The sequence below is a fragment of the Ascaphus truei genome, chromosome 4, assembly GCF_040206685.1.
Source record: "Ascaphus truei isolate aAscTru1 chromosome 4, aAscTru1.hap1, whole genome shotgun sequence".
NCBI classification, from domain to species: domain Eukaryota; kingdom Metazoa; phylum Chordata; class Amphibia; order Anura; family Ascaphidae; genus Ascaphus; species Ascaphus truei.
In genome coordinates, this window is record NC_134486.1 from 218,468,571 (window position 1) to 218,492,390 (window position 23,820).

Sequence of the window (23,820 nt, forward strand, 5' to 3'; positions counted from 1 at the left end):
TCCTTTTCTGCTGCTTCTCTGTCAGTTCTGTGGGGAAGATCATGTGACCAGGCAATGACTGATACATTTGTGCTCATGCACGTGCACGGCTGTGGTGGGGGCAGGACTCACAAAGGGGTGTGCCAGAGCCTGTTACATTAAAGGAAGGGGTTGTGCCTTTCTAAAGGGTTGCTATAGAAACAAAAATGCTCGTTACATTAGAATACATAAAAAATTGTCTTTCAAAGTTGTTTTTAAAAAAAAAAGAAAATGCTACAAGTATTTTCTCACAGTACAGATCTGATTTATTAAAAAAAACACATGCAGGATATTGACTGAACTGCAGCTTTAATGTACATTTTATATTATTTCTTAAATTAGTGTATTGCTGATACTTTTAGTTTACCCTAGATAACTGGGGAGAGTCACTATATTATATATCACAACGAATACTATTATGGTTTATATACAAGTTCTGAGAAACCCCAAACATTCCCACATAATATATATATATATGCATATAAGTGTCAAAAGGAGTGCTAGTGAGCGTGGCTAAATGTATACAACAAAAAATAATGCCCAAAGCTACTTCCAATGTGACAAAAATACACAGTGTAATATCTATATATCTCTTGTAAAAGGGGAATTTAGTTTAACCCTTTGCGGTTTCTCAGCTTGTTGGGAATCTTGTGTATTTTGTTAACTGTATGCAGCTGTCTCAGCTGCTTATGGGAGTGTAGTGGCCCCTCCCCCCCCCCCCCCCCCCCAAGGTTTAAACTTGCCCCACCCCACTTTCCAAGATGGCAGGTTAGTTTCATTTTGCCAGGTTACGACAGATCCTATGTGATCATTCTTCCTGTAATTATACAGGTAAATAAGAATTTTAACCCAGGTGAGTGTTAGAACCTGCTACGGTCATGCCTTGTAAGTGGCAGCAGGCTTAAGACGCTTTGGCCAAAGGGTTAAACTAAATGACCCTTTTACAAGAGATATATAGGTATTGCACTGTGTATTTTTGTCACATTGGAAGTAGCTTTGGGCATTTTTGTTTTCAGGTCTGTAAGAAAGCAGTACAGGTTATTTATTTCGGTGTAGGTATAGGGCAGTTACGATTTATAATGTAAATAAGATATCCAGAGTGTGAGAGAGTGTGTGGCAGAGAGACACAGGGAGAGTTTGACACAGAGCGAATGTGACAGAGAAAGAGTTTGACACAGAGAAAGATGGTGACAGAGAGAGAGAAGGTGACAGAGAAAGAGAGGGGGTGACAGAGAGAAGGTGTTGGTGAGGTGGTGGGTGACAGGATGAGTGGGGTATGACTGACTGGGTGGGTTGGTGACTGTGGATATCTGTATTCACACACACTCTGTCTCACTGTAACACACTCACACACACCCGCACGCAGTGGGGCCTCGGCACAGCAGAGGGTGGCTGCCACATGTGAGCGGGGTTCGCCGCACGGCAGTGGGGTTTGCCGCTGGGGGGGGGCGGTGGGGTTCTCAGCACGGCAGGGAGGCATGGAAGGGAATAGAGGCAGGGCATGGAGGCATGGGATGGGAAGGGAGGCATGGGAAGGGAGGCATGGGGCTTACCTTGCTCCTTGCAGCAGGATCCAAAGGGAGGGGCCAACATCACAGTGCGGGCTCACATACAGTGTTTGTTTTGGCCCGAGCAGGGGAATTAATTAAAAACCGTTTGGCTGCTTTGCAAGTCGCCAGCCGCCAATATCCTGTAGCCCGGGGCGACCGGATGTGTCGATCACTGCACATAAGCAACAAGTAGGTACCAAATCCATGTTTTCTAACCGGTTCATAAACTTTGATTAGGGGAAGATTATTGATAAAACTGCAGTTGGTTCCTAATCTTTTGTTTGTTGGTTTAATTTCCATACAGTATGAAAGTCCAGGCTTCTCTCTTACCAAACCACTCCCAGCACCAAATGTATTTTTTCACTGGGTGGTGGTATGTAGTAGACTGGATAATTCCGCACATGTGTAACATTGCAAATTGTTATTTATTCATGAGTTCAACACAGACCTCTCTATACTGCAGTGGCATTATATATTCATTGCAGTGACAAGCCTTGTAAACCACTGTGACAAAACGGTTCATTCTATTAGTAGGCAATGTTGGCAAGCGAAAACGGGAATAAAGCATAAAAGCAAAGTTAAAAGGAGAAATAAAGCCGGAGTAATATGAATATTGGTCTCACTCTAATACTTAGCTTTCACATTTAAAAGATGTTAGTCAAAATTCAGGCTCATTATGAGATACTATTCGGTCTCACACTCCAATTTATGACTGATTTTGTTAGATTAAACTTTTTATAGAAATGTCTAACATGTATCAATCAGCTTAACTGTAATGCCGCTATAAAATGGTTTTAGGCACTTTAATGGTCATTTGCTCATCAAAGTCAATATGCAAACAAATATGAGAATACACTCTTAATCTAAGACTTCCAAAGTCGAACTGGATGTAAATAAATAGGAATAGCATTTCATTTTTATATATTTTTTTACATTTCTTTTATAGCGGAAATCCCTTATGTTGAAAATAAGAACATACTTCCTGCAAAACCTACCTTTGTAGATCAAACTGAAAGGACAGAAGTACTTGTTGAGTGTATCAAAACTGCTGAGAATTGCACATTTCATGGATCAAGGGAATCGATCTGTATCTGCAAAAGCTTTGACCTGTCTACATTTTCTACTGGTAAATGGACTATTGGCCCATCCCAGGAAACAAAATACAGGTTTAACGGCCTAGACACAATTGTAAGTACAAGGCAAACAAAAAGCTAAAATAAAACTGTCGAAAATGTGTATAGATTATCTTTTAATTTAACAATTTCAAGTTGGGATCTTTTTGGTACATCCAGTAACTCGATGTCCTTTATAAGGATTATTGGTTTCATGTATTTTTTCGTCCATATATCTAGTTATGTTTTACTCATTTAAGTTGGGATGCCACTTCAAAATAGTGTTGGGAGCACTTCAATAAATGGCCATTCATATTTAGCAACCCCCCCCAAAAAAAATTGTAGGCAACTTTTCAATCTTGGCTTTGTTTGAAAGAATTAAAGTTTTTTTTTTTTTTTTGTTTTTTTTGCTCATTGTAAAATATGAAGTTCTGAACAGACCTTGTGAAGCTATCTTTATAAGATTATTATGGTCTGCCACTTATAGGTGCTTGTCTAATGATGGCAACAATACTTTAAGATCAAACTGGGTGAGAGGTTAGCAAGGTTGTCAATTTGCCTGAAAACGAAAAGTTCTCAAATATTAAATGAAAGGGTGTAAAGCCGGTGCTCAAACAAGTGAATGTCCCATAAGTAAATACCATATAGTTTTCTTGACTCCTTATTATATCTGATATGATGGTGCCGAGTGTCTCCCGTGGATTGAACACATATTGCATGAATGACACCTAAATAAATCTCCTTAATAACACACAGCAATGCAATTTGTGGGATGGCAAATAGCAAAGAAATATCTCACTTCGGAGTCCTATTGAATCCTGGAGGAGGTCCTGGGACGTGCATCCGTTGAATGGGGATAACAGGAACATGAAAATAAACGGAGCCCCATCCAATCCACAAAAATAAAGATCCAGAGGGGGCTACCTCATAAAGCAGACTATATTGCACATACAAAAAGGTGAACCCCTGAAGAAGATTCCCCTACTTCTTTAGGGGTTCACATTTTTGTATGTTCAATAAAGTCTGCTTTATGAGGTAGCCCCCTCTGGATCTTAATTTTTGTGGATTGGATGGTGCTCTGTTTTTTTACCTTTGCTTAAATATTAAATGAAGTCTGGCCTCCTGTCTAGATTGCTTGGTTTTAGTTAATTATTAATTTGTGTTTTAATTTATTCATATTTAAAATTGGTTCAAAATTTTGATAAGAGCTCAAGTAGATTGTATGTTGGCTACATTGTTAGCATGATGTAACTTCTACTCTTATTTTAACCCGGCCATTTTGTTTGGAACATTACACGGGGAAAGTTCATGGAAACCTGTTTCCTCAATATGACCCCAAGGTATCCTGGTGTTTTGATTCCATTTCTTTTATTGTCCTATTAAGTTTCTCAATATCTTTGTGTTGTAGGTGTTCTACATTTTACATGGTTCTGTGATGGTAACAGTCCACCTAACATCTTACCATCTGAAAACAGGAGATTATTTTTTTGTTCCACCTGGTAAGTCGTGTTTGTGGAATTTCCAGCAATCCAAAAAGAATAGTAAACTCTTCAAGATGGTGATTATTGGGCTTACTGCCCACAGTAGAGCTATATTATGACTTTGTGAATAATGCCCACAGATTGCTATCGAAATGATCTATGTACTTGTATAGTATGAATATGTTGTTTATGGTCAGCACTTACAAAGATAAAAACACACACCTTAGGTAAATCTTTCACTCTTGCAAGTAGAGATACAGTGTTTTGGGGAAATGACAATATAATATAAGTGCAATGATACTCACACGGCCATGTGTGAGCCAAATCACATCAAAGAAATCTTTATGGTCATGGATATAGACCCTCCTTCTGCTCAATCCAGCAATCGGATCAAACACTAGTGCTGAGTAGCTACCAGCTTTCCCGGAATCCCAGAGAGGAGATAGGCAGATCCACAGTCAAAAACATATATAATTTATTAACGGCACAGTTGATAGCAATAACTCACACATAAGAAAACACAGCTCTGCTCCAGACACCACCTCGAGTCCTCCGTTCGTGGTTTAACCCTGCAGCCGCGTCCGACATCAGGACCGCTTGCAGAGGGCTCATCTTTGGTACGGAAGCTGGCAGTGACCAAAAATCCAAGCATGCACCGGCAGGGAACTACGCGTTTCGCGATATTACTCGCTTCCTCAGGTTCCTGTTGGTCGCATGTCTACCCTGTCATGCTTATACCCATATCACTGATTGGCAATTCAAATTAAATGGACAGTCATTTGCCAAAATAGATGGGTATATAACACAGTTAACAAATAATTTTATATGAGTAGCATCACCCTTAAAAATAGAGGATAAAGAGTTACTTGTATAGTATGGTTGATACTTAAAGGGGATATTTCCATGAATGAACAGTTTACTTTGTATTTTTGAAGTGAAACTTCCTTAGTGGCACCTCATTCAAACTGGGGCAAAAAAGAATTGTGGAGACAGAAATGAAACGGATGTGACGTCAGTGCTTGCAGTTGAGGCCGGGCTGTGTTCTGGCTCAGCCCGACCCCAACACTGACATCACACCCGCTCCACAAATCAGATGCGGCTACTAATGGCCCCCGCTCCCCCCACATGGCCGCAGACATATGCGGCGGCGATAGCCGCCGGCGCCGCTCCTAACGCTACTATACGTCCCAGTGACGTCAGGCGCTGGTGGGGGAACTCCGTCAGCTGTCTGAAGCTGCTCCGGTCCCACCGCTGTTATTCCTCTTATGTCAGAAGCATACAGACTCCTCTGTCACCCTGCAAGTCCCCCTGCCCCCGGAGCAAACATTGTTTGCTCCTAACTGCCACGGCGCCGCTGTTCCGCCGCCCGCTGCCATGCCGCGCGCCACGCATGCGCAGAAGTGGCTGGCAGCGGCGCCGTTCCCCGGCCACTGCCATGCCGCGCGCCACGCATGCGCAGAAGCGGCTTTCAGCAGCGCCTGGGAATAGGGTGGTTTGAGCGCGCCGCCGGGGGGGTGGGGAAGGGGGGAGCTTGAGCGCGCCGCCGGGGGGGGAGCTTGAGCGCGCCGCCGGGTTGTGGGGAAGGGGGGAGCTTGAGCGCGCCGCCGGGTTGTGGGGAAGGGGGGAGCTTGAGCGCGCCACCGGGTTGTGGGGAAGGGGGGAGCTTGAGCGTGCCGCCGGGGGGTGGGGAAGGGAGGAGCTTGAGCGCGCCGCCGGGGGGTGGGGGGGGTATCTGCTCAGAAGACTCAGACTGAGCCCCCCGGGTCCGCAGCTCCGTCGGGGGTGGGGGGAGTCAGGAGAGAGGGGGCAGGACACAGACAGAGAGACATACGGTACACACAGAGAGATACACATACACTGACAGACACACACACACTGACAGACACGCACACACTGACATACACACTGACTGACACACACATTGACTGACACATACACACACACACTTACTCTGACGCACACACACACACACTTACTCTGACGCACGCACACACTCTGACGCACGCGCACACACACTGACGCACGCACGCGCACACTCTGACACACGCACGCACACCCCAGTGATGTACCGAACACCGCCCCTGAATGATGTGCCTATTCCTTCCCCCCCACTGTGAGCTCCCCCACCCGCTCAACATTCATGATGCTGGTACTGCTGCCAATAAACACATACACACACACACTGACGCATGCACACTTTGACGCACGCGCACGCACACTGACTGTCACACATACGCACACACACTGACTGACACACATACGCACGCACACTGACTGACACACATACACTCACTGACCGGCACAGAGAGACATTCACACAACACAGAGAGAGAGAGACATACACTCACACACACACACACAAAATGACTGACACAAATACACACACTGACCGGTACAGATACATACACTGACTGACACACACACACAAACAAACACATACATACTCACTGAATGACACACTGACACATGTGTGCCGAGCACGCGTGTTATAAGTCAATTTCTGTGACAAAAGTCAAAGAAGTTTCACTTACTATGCGCGTGCACAGCACACACAGCTTTTTTTTAAAACTCTGCGTACTCTGACATTTAACATTTGAGTTGCATATTGGTACCCTGACATGAAAAACCTATGCAAAACTAGGTGTACTTTATAGGAACAAATCCTCTGTAAGCCCGCTGGTCCGAAAGTGCATCGCACAGCAGATACTAATACCAACTATAGACTATGGGGATATACTATATGGCACAGCACCCCCAAACTCACCTTGGCAAACTAGACACCCTCTACAATTCAATATGCCGCTTTGTAATCCAATGTAACAACAACACATATCACTGTGAAATGCTCAAAGAACTAGATAGGCCATCACTTGAGTCTAGGCATAAAGTTAATCTTTCCTTCAAATACTTCTGGGCAAGCTACCCCCGTATCTGTACAAGCTCCTCGCTCCTACAAACACACAACGCTTATCACCTGAGATCTGACTCCAAGGGACTGTTCACGGTCTCAGGGTTCAACAAAGTATCCAGCCGCACCTCCTCTTATCGTGCACCCCACACCTGGAACAATCTACCCGAGACTCTGAAAGCCGCCACCAGTCTAAATTCTTTCAAAACTAAAGCTGTCTCACATTTAATCTGGTCTGTAACTGTTACATACGCCTATTACATATTTTATCTTTAACTGTTCAAGCAATGTCTTTATACATAATGTTTAACCCTGTTCACTTAATGTAACCGTGTATTTGTAACCATGTCTGTCATCATAACTCTGTGCCCAGGTCATACTTAAAAAATGAGATAACTCTCAATATGTTACTTCCTGGTAAAACCTTTTATAAATAAACAAAGAACCCAAAGTTTAAACTTAAAAGGCATCACAGCCCATGACGATTACACTTTTCCTTGACCAACAAAAGAAGTAGAATTTTTAGTTTTTGTTTGTTGGCTGTTACCCCATATACTGTGCAACACCCTTTTCACTGATATCTGTACATCAAATCAAGCAATGGCCCTTGTGGCAGCAAAAGCATTAACTGCAGTTTTTATACTTCTAATGGCTCGGTCATTTTTCATTTATTCAGACAATTTGAATTGCAAATGTGACAAAATATTTTTATTTAAATGAGGAAAGGTAATCTTTTTATTTTTTTTTAATCTACAGGTAATAAGTACGGTATAAAGAATATTCTGAGTGAGGAAGCAATTCTTCATTTTACTCAAATTAAAGGCAGGCCAAGCGAAGATTCCTTTTGATTTCAAATTGTTGAGCAGCCCTGGGTTTGACTAAACGTGTGTTTTGTTTACAAGAAAATTTACACTTTAAGAAAATTTACTTTGTCCTGTTTACAGATAAAAGTTTCCAAAAACAAACTGCCTTTTGTTTAAATTTGTTTTCAAAAGGGCTGACAGAATTGGCTTTGGGTATTGACATTTCTGACTGTAGCGGAAGCTCCTCATATTAATCCTTAAATTGAAAATTCATTTTTAGCCAAGATTTAGTAGCAAATACAGGCATATCCCGCTTTACGTACACTCGCAAGTACGTACATTTATTTTTAGTTGCACCATACCCCTGTGTACGTACGCATGCTTCGCGAGTACGGACACCAGGGGGCGGCGTGCGTGCGCACCTCATCAATACTGCAACCTCCTTCATTGTCCCTAACTGAGCCGGAGTGCGGGTAAGGGGGAACGGGACCAGATGGCAGGGGGAACGGGGAGATCAGGCCATCAATCAGCAGCTATAGCAGTGATTCCGCCCGCACTGTAGCTCCTGGCTCTTCTCCCTCCGATCTCCTCCTCCCTCCTCCTCAGAGCTCGCTCTAGCCTGTTGCTGCTGCTGCTGTAGAACGGAACATTGCATGTGACTTACGGGGGGGAGGAGGTGCTCTTCTACTGCATTTTGTGCTTGTGTGTCTGAGTGTGTGTGTGTGTGTGTGTCGGGTGAGTGTGTGCGTGACTGAGTGCGTGCGTGACTGTGTGTGTGCATGACTGAGTGAGTTTGCGTGCATGACTGAGTGAGAGATTGTGTGACTGAGGGAGTGCGTGAGAGATTGTGTGACTGAGGGAGTGCGTGCGTGACTGAGGGAGTGCGTGCGTGTAAGCCAAGCTGATCAAGGACCTGAGTAAGGCCGTGTGTATAGTGCCGGCGATGCCGCCCAAAAACAAACACATTGCCGCCGCCGCCGCATGCGCTTATAGTAAGCGCGACAGCTGCAATGCGACGGAGCAGACTTTTTCAGCCGGGAATATTTGATTTTTCAAGGGCTGTCACCTCATGTGACAGCCCCTGAACAAATCAAATGCCCGGGAGCCCGCGACGGGATGGGTGACGTCGCCGGTCGCGGGCACTATACGCGCGGCCTAAGGAAGCACAGCATTGTAAAACACTGTACTGTATTGTTTTCACCAAAGTCACAAATCAAAGTCCCAAAAATATATCAGTCAGTCAAATAAATGCACCTCACCTTCATGCTTTTTCAGTAAAAATAATGTACAGTAGAAGATATGCCCTTCATCCTTCCTACATAATTTTAAAATAATTTTCCATTCATCCATGTTGTATTTGTCAGCACTTATAAGAAAAATCAGCTGACATTAAAGATTTTATTTCAATAAAGCCTACTGTATTTTGGTTACAAATGCATTATTTACATCAGGTTTGCATGTATATGATGGTTGCAGTACAGTACATGCATTGTAAAGTGGAAAAAAGGTAGTGCTTCACTTTAAGTACATTTTCGCTTTACATACATTCTCCGGTCCCATTGCGTATGTTAAAGCGGGGTATGGCTGTTGCTAACTGTAAGCAGTACAACAAAATTCTATTGCAGTAGTTGATCTCTACTGCTTTAAATATATTGTATAAGGAGAGCAAGTGACTAGTAGTTGGGTTGAGTGCTTCCAGATGACTAGAAGTTGTATGCAACAAAAGGGTGGCAGCTGAAAGGAAAGTAATTCTTATTAGGTGCATACCCTATTTAAATCATCAATATAATAAATAACATGCAGAGGTATAAGGGGGGGAGAGAGGGTAGAAAAGGCTCTTGCTACACTCTGTAAAAATGACAGTGCCAGGGGCAGTAATATGAGCATCAGAACAGATATCTTGCCGAGGCAAGACAAAAAGAGCCCCTGTGTTGTAGCACTTGTTCACAAAATTAGGATAATGTATGTGCATTAACTTAAAACATAACCTTTAAGGCCGCGGCCAAGGTGTAGGGACGTGCGTTCGTGCTCAGTGTGTTTAAATACCTTCATCGTGATGGACACGTCCAAAGTGCTGTTGCGTGTGCTTGCACCGACACTGCTTATGAGACAGAAATTTGTTTTTTTCTGCGCGGTTGCATGTCACGTGACCAGGTAAGAGCCAATGACAGAACAGCAGCCACAAACACCAATCAGATGGAGCTGAGGCTGTGACGTCACACCCCACTCCAGTCATTGATATGCCCCCACCCATCTGTGACACGCGCCCCCCCTGTCCTCTCCCCCCTCCCATGAGAGCACACAGTGAGCAGGACACCCAGTCGCTCCTGCTCAGGCAGGCAGTGATGTCATACCTCGTGAGCGCAAGTCTCCACCCTGGCCGCTAGCCAATAGCGGTCAATGTGATTAAAGATATGAGGGAGACAAACAGATATCATATAGAAATGCATGTATAAAATCACTGTTAAATATTAGTAAATCAGGGCTCGCACCCAATGTACAGTAGTGAAACCGGTGTAAATAGCCACTTAAAGTAGGTGCAGGGATGAAGCTACAGTACTCGTAGTTAGAGCGATGGTGCGCTTCAAGGTGCTGCCAATCTCGCTGATGATATTTACCACAGCGATTAGAGTGGTTGTATGTGGCGTGTGGACGTGAATAACCTTAGCACACACCCGACTAGAGAGACTGTACTGTATGGGTGGACAATCTTTGGCTAAATGTTGCTAACCGCATAAAGTGGGGTGGAGCTACTAATTTGGACCATGAGCTTAGATGAAATATAAAAATATTGAATGGCAAAGTGGCTATTTTGTTACTGATGGTCTGTATGCAAAAGGCAGAGTAGAATGGTACCCAGAGTGAGAAAAAATGCCGGTGCACAGCGGTATAGAAGTAAAACGGGATGGCTAAAAAATAAAGTGTTTATTGAAGCTTGGCAAACATGAAATGGTACCAGAGTTGACACTCTTAACGCATTTCACACACAAAGTGCTTTATCAAAGAGTGACATTACAGCACAGTTTGCGTCTTGATATAGATTCCCAATTCTGATAGCAATGAATGAGGAACCAATCAGTATGTCGGTTGAATTAGTGCACAGCTGATCCCAAGCAAATGTGGGAGGATGTATAAGGAGACGCAAGCTGGCCAAGGAAAACACTTTTTATAGTTAAACACATAGAGCCTCACGCAGTAAAGGTTCATAAAAAATATCGCAAGCCTATTTAAATCGACGTTTTTTGAGAGTTGCTATCACGGTATTCAGAAAGCCTCAATTGACACTCATCTGAAAATTCTTAAATTCGTTGATAAACCTGAGGCGAAGTTAGCGCCTCTCTCATAAGTGGAAAATGGCTCATAACTTGCTTTTTGTTGATCAAGTGGTTTTGAACTTATTTTTCCATTTGGCGATATTCTCGCGAGACATGCAATATCCCACGTGCCTATTTAAATGGGGTCTTTCTTTAAATCAGTCTGTGCTGTTGGGCGTGAGTGAGAGACCTAGCTGTTTTGAGGAATTGGGATTGCTAGAGTTGTTGTGATATTTGAAAGGATTGTCTTCTGTTATTTTGTTTGCTTTACTGTTATTGTGAGTGTGAACGTGTTTTGTTAGTGTGAAATTTATTTGATTTATCTGTTATTTGTGAGTGGTTGAGGAACAGGTTGGTATGGACGAGAGTAGTGGAAGTGGCCATGGGAGTGTGTAGGAGTGAGTGAGCGTGGGAGTGGCGGGGTGTCTGGTGGTGGTGGGGAGAGTACGAGTCTCCTGCAGTCGCTACCATTGGAAGCAGGGGAGGCCAGTCAGCAGCAGAGCAGCTAGTGGTTCAAGCAAGCGTATACGCAAGAAGCGGATTGAAAAAAAACAAAATATAAGATTTAATGATGAGGAAAATAAAGTCCTTGTGACAGAGATTATGCAGCGTTATGATCGTCTGTTTGGGAATTTACCCGGTAAGAACATCACTCACAATTTTTTGATACTAATGATTGACATGTATTCGTGAACATTTGTGCTTAGACATTGATATGACACGAGCATATACATGTGATTCTTTATGTATATACATGCTATAGTTTAGCGTCGTGGCCTTGCCCCTTCGTCATGGCCTTGCCCCCACAGACCGTATTTGCCACTCACCCCGCGCCTCAGAACGCCGCTTGCAGATCGCGGTACAACTCACAAGGCGGTTGTGCAGGCGCTTGCAGTGGGGCCTCAGCCTTAGCAACCATGTTCACATTTCTAATCATTTGCGTAATATAGATATAGCTACGTATACCTACATTTTGCTATTATTGATGTGCTACAGATACTCACTGTCCAACATCACAAATTGTACAACAAAATCCTGTTATGTACCCTTCACAAATCTATTTTTGGTTCTCAATCCAAGACATCAGGCCGGGTGAAAGGAATTGTAGAAAGAGGTCGAAGAATCAGTATCGGCGTGTGGCAATCAACTCAGAACATATATGAATTGCAGGAAACGTTTCGGAGATATCAAACGTAATGTGAAACATAAATTACATCAGATACGTTCATAAGTGCAACAGTTACTGGAGGAGGACCTCCTGACCGCAATTTAAGATTGATTTAGATGGAGCAGGTTGCTCAAATACTTAAACCCATTTTGGTTGAGGGTTTGCCTGGGGATCGTGATATTGGTGTATACGACCACCCATTTCCCCCAGGTCAGTAAATGTAGATTACTAATATTTGACAAGTAGCCAACTATTCCCCAATTAAACTAATTTTCTCATTTTTTGGGTTAAAATATTTATTCATTCATAACATTTTCACATGTGGTACCAATGTATATGAAGTTAGTACATAAATGTCATGTGAGTTGACAAAAAGAATTACACACCCCTTCATAAGTTTATGCATGCACATACTATGTATTACCAAATGTATGTATCCAATTATTTAACTCTAATTGATAGGTAGTAGATACAACTGCCTTGATCGAACAAAGTCACATACTGTACAGTTGTGTGGAAAAAAAAGTACATCATCTTTGAATTCTATGGTTTTACATATCAGGACATAATAACTATCATCTGTTCCTTAGAAGGTCTAAAAATGAGGTAAATACAACCGCAGGTGAACAGCAACACATGACATATTACACGTGTCATGATTTATTTAACAAAAATAAAGCAAAAATGGAGAAGCCATGTGTGAAAAACTAAGTACACACTGCTTCCATAGGAATTAAGACAGGTGCTGCTAATCAAATTCCCTTGATTAACTGATCATCAGCAAGTGTGACCACCTCTATAAAAGCCGAAGTTTTAGCAGTTTGCTGGTCTGGGGCATTCAGGTGTGTGTTAACGCAATGCCAAGGAGGAAAGACATCAGCAATGATCTTAGAGAAGCAATTGTTGCTGCCCATCAATCTTAGAAGGGTTATAAGGCCATTTCCAAACAATTTAAAGTCCATCATTCTACAGTGAGAAAGATTATTCAAAAGTGGAAAACATTCAAGACAGTTGCCAATCTTCCCAGGAGTGGACGTCCCAGCAAATTCACCCCAAGGTCAGAAGGTGCAATACTCAGAGAAATTGCAAAAAAAACAAGAGTTACATCTCTGGCTCTACAGGGCTCAGTTGGCATGTTAAATGTTAAAGTTCATGACAGTACAATTAGAAAAGACTGAACAAGTATGGTTTGTTTGGAAGGGTTGCCAGGAGAAAGCCTCTTTTCTCTAAAAAGAACATGGCAGCACGGCTTAGGTTTGCAAAGTTGCATCTGAACAAACCACAAGACTTCTGGAACAATGTCCTTTGGACAGCCGAGATCAAAGTGGAGATGTTTGGCCATAATGTACAGCGCCACATTTGGCGAAAACCAAACACAGCCTATTGGCACAAACCTCATACCAACTGTCAAACATGGTGGTGGAGGGGTGATGATTTGGGCTTGTTTTGCAGCCACAGGACCTGGAAACCTTGCAGCCATTGAGTCGACCAAGAGCTCCTCTGTATTCCAAAGTATTCTAGAGGCAAATGTGTGGCCATCTGTCCGACAGCTAAAGCTTGACCGAAATTGGGTCATGCAACAGGACAATGATCCCAAGCACACCAACAAATCTACAACATAATGGCTGAAAAAGAAAAGAATCAAGGTGTTGCAATGGCCCAGTCAAAGTCCAGACCTCAACCCGATTGAAATGCTGTGGCGGGACCTTAAGAGAGCTGTGCATAAACAAATGCCTCCAAACCTCACTGAACTGAAGCAACGTTGTGAAGAAGAGTGGGCCAAAATTCCTCCACAACGATGTGAGAGACTGATAAAGTCATACAGAAAACGATTACTTGAAGTTATTGCTGCTAAAGTTGGTTCTACAAGCTACTGAATCATAAGGTGTACTTAGTTTTTCACACATGGCTCCTCCATTTTGGCTTTATTTTTGTTAAACAAATCATGACAGTGTAAAATGTCATGTGTTGTTCATCTGAGGTTGTATTTACCTAATTTTAAGACCTGCTAAGGAACAGATGATTGTTATTATGTCCTGATATGTAAAACCATAGAATTCAACGTATTGTATGTCTTTATTGATATAGCGCCATTAATGTACATAGCGCTTCACAGTAGTAATACACATGGTAATCAAATAAATAACAGATCATAGGAATAAGTGCTTTAGACAAAAGTAACATGAAGGAAGAGGAGTCCCTGCCCCGAGGAGCTTACAGTCTAATTGGTAGATAGGGAGAATGTACAGAGATAGTAGGAGGGAGTTCTGGTAAGTGCGTCTGCAGGGGGCCAAGCTTAATGTATCACTAGCTGATATACCGGGCGTGGAAGGGCAGGGGGCATGGAGTGGAAGGGAGGGGGGGGCAAAGGGCAGGGAGGGGGTACTCAATCCCCCCACACACACACAATCCCCCCCCCCCCACACAATCCCCAAACACAATCCCCCCACCACCACCAACACACACACTTAATCAGTCCACAATTTCACCTGGGGGGGCGACATGCTCCGATCCCCCAACCCCCCATGCTGCTGAAAACGGGAAGCAGACAGGAAGAGAAGGAGGGCTTGTCTGTGTGCAGAGAGAAGCCCCGCCCCTTCTGCAAGACACAGCAATAGAAGCAGCAGCACGGATCTTCTGGCCCCGCCCCCTCTGCAAGACACATAGAAGCAGCAGCACGGATCTTCTGGCCCCGCCCCCTCTGCAAGACACAGACATGGAAGCAGCAGCACAGAGCGCCCGTGCACAGCTCTGGCCGCCCCCAGGTTTCCCTGCAAGCTGCTCGCGCCCCCCCTACATAATCGTGCGCCCCCCCAAGGGGGCGCGCCTCACAGTTTGCGCACCGCTGAAAAATGTATGTAACACCCCCCCCCCCCCCCCCTAGTGTGTGTGTGTGTGTGTGTGTGTGGGTTTGGCCCGTCACTCCACCTCAGGCCAATGAGAGGTGTGCGGGGGCGGGCGGCCCAAGGGACCAATGAGATTTCCCCTAGGGACACCGTACATCCAGACAGGCATATAGTGCTTTCACTAATATAGTATAAGATATGTTCAGAATATCCACAGTGCTATTCATATGCTTCTTTAAGCAAGTGTGTCTTAAAGCTGCAGTTCAGTCAATATCCTGCATGTGTGGTTTATTTAATAAATCAGTTCTGTACTGTGAGAAAATACTTGTAGCATTTTCTTTTTTTCTTAAAAACAACTTTGAAAGACAATTTTTTATGTATTCTAATGTAACGAGCATTTTTGTTTCTATAGCAACCCTTTAGAAAGGCACAACCCCTTCCTTTAATGTAACAGGCTTTGGCACACCCCTTTGTGAGTCCTGCCCCCTCCACAGCCGTGCACGTGCATGAGCACAAATGTATCAGTCATTGCCTGGTCACATGATGTTCCCCACAGAACTGACAGAGAAGCAGCAGAAAAGGAGAGTAGCTCAGAATTAATTAATTAAACCTTATTCCATTGCACGTGTGTAGTTAATGTTAAATATTAACAACTCATTTAAAATCAAATCTGTATATATAATACTGTAAACAATATGTATATTTAATTTTATGTGAATGTGTACAATTCAATGTGTGTTATTGAAATTAATAATGGCTTGTTCTTGTATAGCGCTGCTAGTTTTACATAGCACTTTACAGAGACATTTTGCAGGCACAGGACCCTGCAGAGCTTAGGTGTGTATGTATGTTGTGGCAGGACGGCCTCGCGGCGGGGTCAGTAAGATGCTAGACACGATGGGAAACGGTCAACTATAGTGGTTTATTAGCCACAACCAAAATAAAGTACGGGTGCACTGTCCCTTTAAAAAACGACTTTCTTGAAAATTAAAGCCTAGTCCCGTTAGGGACACTAACTCACTTCTTGAGCCCTTACTAACAGGACAGCCAGCTAATCTGGTCATGCCCAAAACTTGCTACACAAAGGAAAACCGATACGTATAAGAATAAAGTCTTATCTGTTTTGCAGCTCCAACAGCAAACAGGAACACGGTTCCGGGGAGCAAGCTGTGTCCAGCCTCGCAGCAATCTGTATCTTTATCCTGGGTTGGGGTCCCAGCTGGTCCCAGCAGCCTAGCTCCTCGCAGGACTGGGGGACCAGAGCAACAGTAACGGCTTCCCAGCCGGGAGAGTTCTCTCCACCTTCCTGTGGAAAAACAAGCTCACCTCGTGTGTGAATCACTTCCTGCTTTTAAACCTACAGTCTCTCAGGCCTCCTGCTTAATTAGGCTGCAGGTGTGCTTCTTTCTGTCTGAGGAGATTAACACTGTGAACTGGCTGCAGCGTCTCTCCATTCACTATTCCAGCTTACTGAGTCAGTGACTCTGTCACAATGTGTTTGTATGATATAGATATATATGCACACGCATGCATATGCACGCGCACACATATACATGCACACACGTATACATGCGCACACGCACACATATACATGCGCACACGCACACATATACATAAACATGCGCTCACGCACACATACATGCGCATACGCACACATACATGCTCACACGCACATAAACACGTGAACATGCACACATATACATGTGCACACACACACATACATGCGCACATATACACGCACAAACATGCGCACACGCACACAAGCATGCACACATATACATGCACACACGTATACATGCGCACTGCACACATATACACACACACAAACATGCGCACACGCGCACACAAACATGCGCACACGCACATATATACACACACAAACATGCACACACGTATACATGCGTACACGCACACATATATACATGCGCACATACACACACACAAACATGCACACACGCACATACATGCGCACACGCACACATATACATGCCCACACGCACACAGATACACACACACACAAACATGCGCACACGCACATACATGCGCACACGCACACACACATGCGCACATATACACGCACACAAACATGCGCACACGCACACATAAACATGCACACACGGACATATACATGCGCACACGCACACACATGCGCACATATACACGCACACAAACATGCGCACACGCACACAAACATGCACACACGGACATATACATGCGCACACGCACACATACATGCGCACATATACACGCACACAAACATGCGCACACGCACGCATAAACATGCGCACACGCACACATAAACATGCGCACATGCACACATACATGTGCACACACACACATACATGCGCACATATACACGCACAAACATCCGCACACGCACAAATAAGCATGCACACATATACATGCACACACGTATACATGCGCACATGCACACATATACACACACACAAACATGCGCACACGCACATATATACACACAAACATGCACACACGTATACATGCGTACACGCACACATATATACATGCGCACATGCACACACGCACATACATGCGCTCATGCACACATAAATGCGCACCTATACACGCACACAAACATGCGCACACGCACACATAAACATGCACACACAGACATATACATGCGCACACATATACACACACAAACATGCGCACACGCACACATAAACATGCGCACACGCACACATATACATACACACTGTGTGTGAGCATGTTTATGTGCGTATATATTTATGGTATTGCTTGACCTGAGGAAGAGGAAAACTCTTGAAAGCTTGTCCCATGACACAAATTGTTGGTCCAAATAAAAAAAAGGTATCAATAAATACTGAAGAACTCATATATTCTGGTGTGTGTATGTATGTATGTCATATATATATATATATATATTTTTTTATATATACTGTATGTATGTATGTATATGTATGTATGGATATATAGCGAAGGTCAGCAGCCGGCGGCGGAGGGAGAGAAGGACGGCATCCTGCAGCGAAGCTCGGCAGCGGCAGAGGACAGCAGCCGGCGGCGGAGGGAGAGAAGGACGGCATCCTGCAGCAAAGCTCGGCAGCGGCAGAGGACAGCAGTGGTGGCGGAGGGAGAAGAGGACCATGTGAATGGAGCAGGAGCGGAGAGGAGGGCGGTAGGAGGAGTTACGCTGCAGCAGCGGCAGACACCGGAATACTTCTGTCAGACCGCTGACCTCTAGACAAATCACCCAAAAATCTACTCGCCCCATTGTCCCACCTTTTAAAAAAAGAAATCGAATAAATTCCTAGTAAGAACTAATAACATTTGTTTTTGACATATCCGTTTATTTATTGTATTACATTTATACTTTACTACAACTAGTCCTTGTTACTGTACATAGTTCCTTACTAATCTAGTAAAAAAAGCCAGATATAAATGAGTGAGGGAGAGGGTGGGTCGGTGAGGGAGAGGGTGGGTGACGGAGAGGGTGGGTCGGTGAGGGAGAGGGTGGGTGATGGAGAGGGTGGGTGGGTGATGGTGAGGGTGGGTGATGGAGAGGGTGGGTCGGTGAGGGAGACGGTGGGTGACGGAGAGGGTGGGTCGGTGAGGGAGAGGGTGGGTGGATGGGCGAGAGAGAGTGGGTGGGCGGGAGAGAGAGTGGGTGGGCGGGAGAGAGTGGGTGGGTGGGTGAGTGGGTGAGTTTGGGTGAGTGGGTGGGGGTGAGTGAGTGGGTGGGTGGGTTTTGTGAGTGGGTGGGTGGGCGGGGGTGAGTGAGTGGGTGAGTGGGCGGGAGAGGGTGAGTGAGTTGAGGGTTAGTGAGTGGGTGGGTGGGAGAGGGTGAGTGAGTGAGTTGAGGGTGAGTGAGTGGGTGGGTGAGTTAGAGGGTGAGTGAGTTAGAGGGTGAGTGGGTGGGTGGGCGGGAGTGGGTGGGTGGGAGAGGGTGAGTGAGTGGATGGGTGGGCGGGAGAAGGTGAGTGAGTTAGAGGGTGAGTGAGTGGGTGACACACTAATATACACACACATATATATACACACACACACACATATATATACAAACACACATGGGTGACACACTAATATACACACACATATACAAACACACACACACACATACACACACAAATATATATATATATATATACAGTGGTCGACAAATCACCCAAAAATCTACTCGCCACACAAAAAAATCTACTCGCCACCTAGTACCACACGTGTGCTGCTTGGGCCAATAGGAGCTCGCCACGATGTTAAATCCATTGGCCCGGGGCGAGCAAATGTATAGGTTTGTCGAACACTGTATATATATATATATATTGTGACAAACGGCTTACTCCGGGGCTCCGTCGTTTGTCCGGGACTGTTTAGAACACGGTCTTTTAGGGTAGGTTAAATGATGAGGCGTCACGTACTGTTCCTTTAAACAGGCTATGCCTGGTTTATTCAGTCCCAGGCACTGAGACTGCCACAGTGCATACAACAGAAAACAGATCAAAACAAAAGCTGCTCACCTGAGCGATAACTTAACTTAGATATCCCTGACTCAGGGTTGGAAGTGGCTTTTCCACTTCCAACATCAAACACGGTACTTTTGCAGTCTTACACAAATGAACAGAAAGATTGAACCTGTTTGGGGAAGAGGCTTCTCCCCTCTGTAGTTCAGCAGCCTTCCAGCCTCCTGGCTCTTGTGGGGAGACCAGAGCAAACAGGAAATCAGTCTTTCATACCTGATTCCTAATTAGCATGACAGGTGACAGAAATCAGGCAGCAGACAAACTCTGGTCTGGATCTCTCATCCCTCAGTTCCAGCGCTTGCCAAACTGTGGGATGGAGTGTATGTATTATAAGGCTGCACTCCCAGGCCAAACAGGATAGAAACTGTCTAGTATCCTGGGAGCCCTATATACGGAATTTATTACCATCCCCTGGTTTCTGTCACATATCCTCCCCCCCAGATCAGACCTCGAGGGATGAGCGACCATGGATATTAGGGAGTGCATCCTTGACAACCCGTCAGCATTGCCATGTTTGTGCCCTGACCTGTGTTCCACAGAAAATTTAAAGGGTTGTAGGCTTAGGAACCACCTGGTCACTCTAGCATTCTTTTCCCTGTTTTGACACATCCAGGTAAGGGGTGCATGATCTGTGACCAACCGGAATTTTCTCCCCAACAGGTAGTATTTGAGCGTCTCTACAGCCCACTTTATTGCGAGACACTCTTTCTCTACTATGGAGTAATTTTTCTCCTGGGGATTTAGTTTCCTACTTAAATAAAGGATGGGGTGCTCCTCACCTTGAGACTCCTGGGAGAGTACCGCCCCCAGCCCTACCTCAGATGCGTCGGTTTGGACTACGAACTCTTTGGAGAAGTCAGGTGTGACCAACACTGGTTGGGCACAGAGAGCTTCTTTCAGGCTTCTAAAGGCCTGTTCGGTTTCGGGGGACCACTTTACCATTAGCGGTCCTCTTGCTTTTGTGAGGTCAGTTAGTGGGGTTGCCTTAGTTGCAAAATTGGGAATAAACCTTCTATAGTACCCAATTAACCCCAAAAAGGTCCTTACTTGTTTTTTTGTAACTGGCCTTGGCCAATTTTGTATCGCCTCCACTTTGAGTGTTTGGGGTTTGAGTAAACCTCTGCCAATAGAATATCCCAGATACTTGGCCTCCTCCAGACCAATAGTGCATTTAGCGGGGTTAGCAGTTAGTCCAGCAGACCGGACTGCGTCAAGCACAGCTTGGACCTTTGGAAGGTGGGATTGCCAATCTTCACTATGGATTACCATATCATCCAGGTAGGCGGCAGCATACCGAGCATGTGGTTTTAAAATTTTATCCATCATTCTTTGGAATGTGGCGGGAGCTCCATGTAAGCCAAAAGGCAACACCTTATACTGAAAGAGGCCGTCTGGGGTTGAGAAGGCTGTCTTTTCTTTTGCCCTTTCTGTGAGGGGAACCTGCCAGTACCCTTTTGTTAGGTCTAGGGTTGTGAGATATCGGGCTTTGCCCAGTCTCTCTACAAGTTCATCTACCCTGGGCATAGGATAAGTATCAAATTTTGACACCGCGTTTAGTTTCCGGTAGTCATTACAAAACCTTGTTGTACCATCTGGCTTTGGGACTAAGACTATAGGGCTGTTCCACCAACTTTGGGATTCCTCAATTACACCTAGTTTTAGCATTTTTTTAACCTCTAAACTTATAGCCTTTCTTTTGGCCTCTGGGATTCGGTACGGTTTAAGGTTAACTCGGACCCCCGGTTCAGAGACTAGGTCATGTTCAATTACGCTAGTTCTACCTGGCCGTATAGAGAAGATTTCTTTGTTTCTTCTCACTAAATTCTGAACCTCTCGTTTCTGATGAACAGACAGGGTTTCAGCTATGCTAACCTCTGGGTCAGTTTCTTGATTCTCTGACGGACCTGGGGGTACTAGGGTTAACAAGACTTCTCTATCTTTCCAGGGCTTGAGTAGGTTTATATGGTAAATTTGCTCAGGTTTCCTCCTACCTGGCTGTCTTACCTTATAATTTACTTCTCCCACTCTTTCCAAGACCTCATATGGCCCATGCCATTTAGCAAGGAATTTACTCTCCACGGTGGGAACCAGAACTAGTACCCTATCACCTGGAAAAAAATTCTGACCCTAGCACCCTTATTATACGTATTCCTCTGTGCTTCTTGAGCTTTCTCCATGTGTTCCCTCACTATGGGTAAGACTGCAGCAATGCGGTCCTGCATCTGGGCAACATGCTCTATTACACTTCTGTAAGGGGTAACCTCGTGTTCCCAAGTCTCTTTGGCTATATCCAGTAAGCCCCTTGGGTGTCGGCCATACAATAGTTCAAACGGGGAGAAGCCTGTGGATGATTGTGGAACTTCCCTAATGGCAAATAACAGGTACGGTAACAAACAATCCCAGTTTTTCCCATCTTTATCAACCGCCCGCCGTAACATGCTCTTTAAGGTTTTATTGAACCTTTCCACTAAACCATCTGTTTGTGGATGATAGACTGAGGTTCTGAGATGCTTGATTTTTAGGAGTTTACATAGCTCTTTTGTTACTTGGGACATAAATGGTGTTCCCTGGTCAGATAGAATCTCTTTAGGAATCCCGACCCGGGAAAACAGAACTACTAACTCTTTTGCTATGTTTTTAGCTGAAGTGCTACGTAGGGGAACTGCCTCCGGATATCGGGTGGCATAATCTAATATTACCAATATATGCTGATGTCCCCTAGCAGACTTTATTAGGGGTCCTACTAGATCCATAGCAATCCGGTCAAATGGTACCTCTATTATGGGAAGGGGTACCAATGGGCTGCGGTACGCCTTGAACGGGGCGGTGATCTGACATTCTGGGCATGAGGAACAATAATTCGTAATTTCTGCCAGAACCCCAGGCCAATAGAAGCTTCGGAGAACCTTTTCTTTTGTCTTTTCCACCCCTAGGTGTCCCCCCAATGGATGACTATGTGCGAGGTGTAATACTACGTTACGGAATGTCCGTGGTACCAACAATTGTTTAGTTGTAACTGATTTCCTTTTATCAACCCGATATACTAGGTCGTTCTCTACCTCGAAGTAGGGGTAAGCAAGTGACCTATCTGGTTGGCCAGGAGTACTATTCTGGTCCCGTATATTTCCCCTTGCTACCGCTAATGTGGGGTCCTCCCACTGGGCCTTCTTAAAACTCCCAGGACTGACCTCTAGGTCAGCGAGGGTCTTATCCGGTTCTGGGGTGGTAAGTGTCTGCTCAACATCTTGATTTGGGGTATTCCCTACCAAAGTAGTGATGGGGAAGGGAATTTTACAGCACTCCTCCTTTTCCCCCTTCTTATTTGGGCCCTCGTCAACCTCCATTTCTGAAAAAGGGAAAGGATTTGTTTCTTCTAATACTTCGTTATGGTCCGCTATTGAACTCTGGGCGCTATTCTGAGCGGGGGACCACATTTTTAGAAAATGGGGAAAGTCGGTCCCTATTAACACATCATGTGCCAGTTTGGGTACAATACCCACTTTGAAATCTAAAGAACCAAACTCTGTTTCAAAAAAAACATCAACAGTGGAATATTCATGATTATCCCCATGTATACAACAAATTGCCACTCTTTGTGAACTGTTTCCCTGTTTCTTCTTAATGGGCAAGAGGTATTCGGACACTAGTGTGACCATGCTCCCAGAGTCAAGAAGTGCCCGAACCCTCTTACCATTAACCTTTACAAATGCCCACAGATGGTTATTCAAGGGGTCCTCTGGGCTAGGGCCCATACATTGGGACAACAGCGAATAAGGTTCCACGCTGTTGCATTGCATGGGCTCATCATTTAGTGGGCAGATTTTTGCTGTGTGGCCCCTCTCATGACAATTTACACATTTAGGTACATAGTCTGTGTCCCACTTAGAGCCTTTTCCCGGCTCCCCATGTTGGCTATTGCCCTTAGTGTGCGAACAACTGTTGCTGGTGCTGCGTGAAGGTGGTCGCCGCTCTTCAGCGCCCCTTAACCCCGGTACCCTTTTACCGTCTCTGGAAGAGTCCTGGAACCTCGGGTAGTGGGGTTGCTCCACGACTGTGGGTTGCGGGTGCTCTTCTGCTGCATTGTACCTTTCTACGAGGGCCACAAGCTCATCCGCATTGTGGGGGTC

At 44.8% G+C, this 23,820-nt stretch overlaps 1 long non-coding RNA gene across 1 annotated transcript; it reads left to right on the forward strand.

Moving 5' to 3' along the window:
- Positions 1–2,516: 2,516 nt before the first annotated feature.
- On the forward strand, positions 2,517–7,963 carry LOC142492048 (uncharacterized). Its single transcript, XR_012800693.1, has 3 exons — positions 2,517–2,756; positions 4,089–4,179; positions 7,826–7,963. It is a non-coding gene; the product is annotated as an uncharacterized LOC142492048 (long non-coding RNA).
- The last annotated feature ends 15,857 nt before the right edge of the window (positions 7,964–23,820 follow it).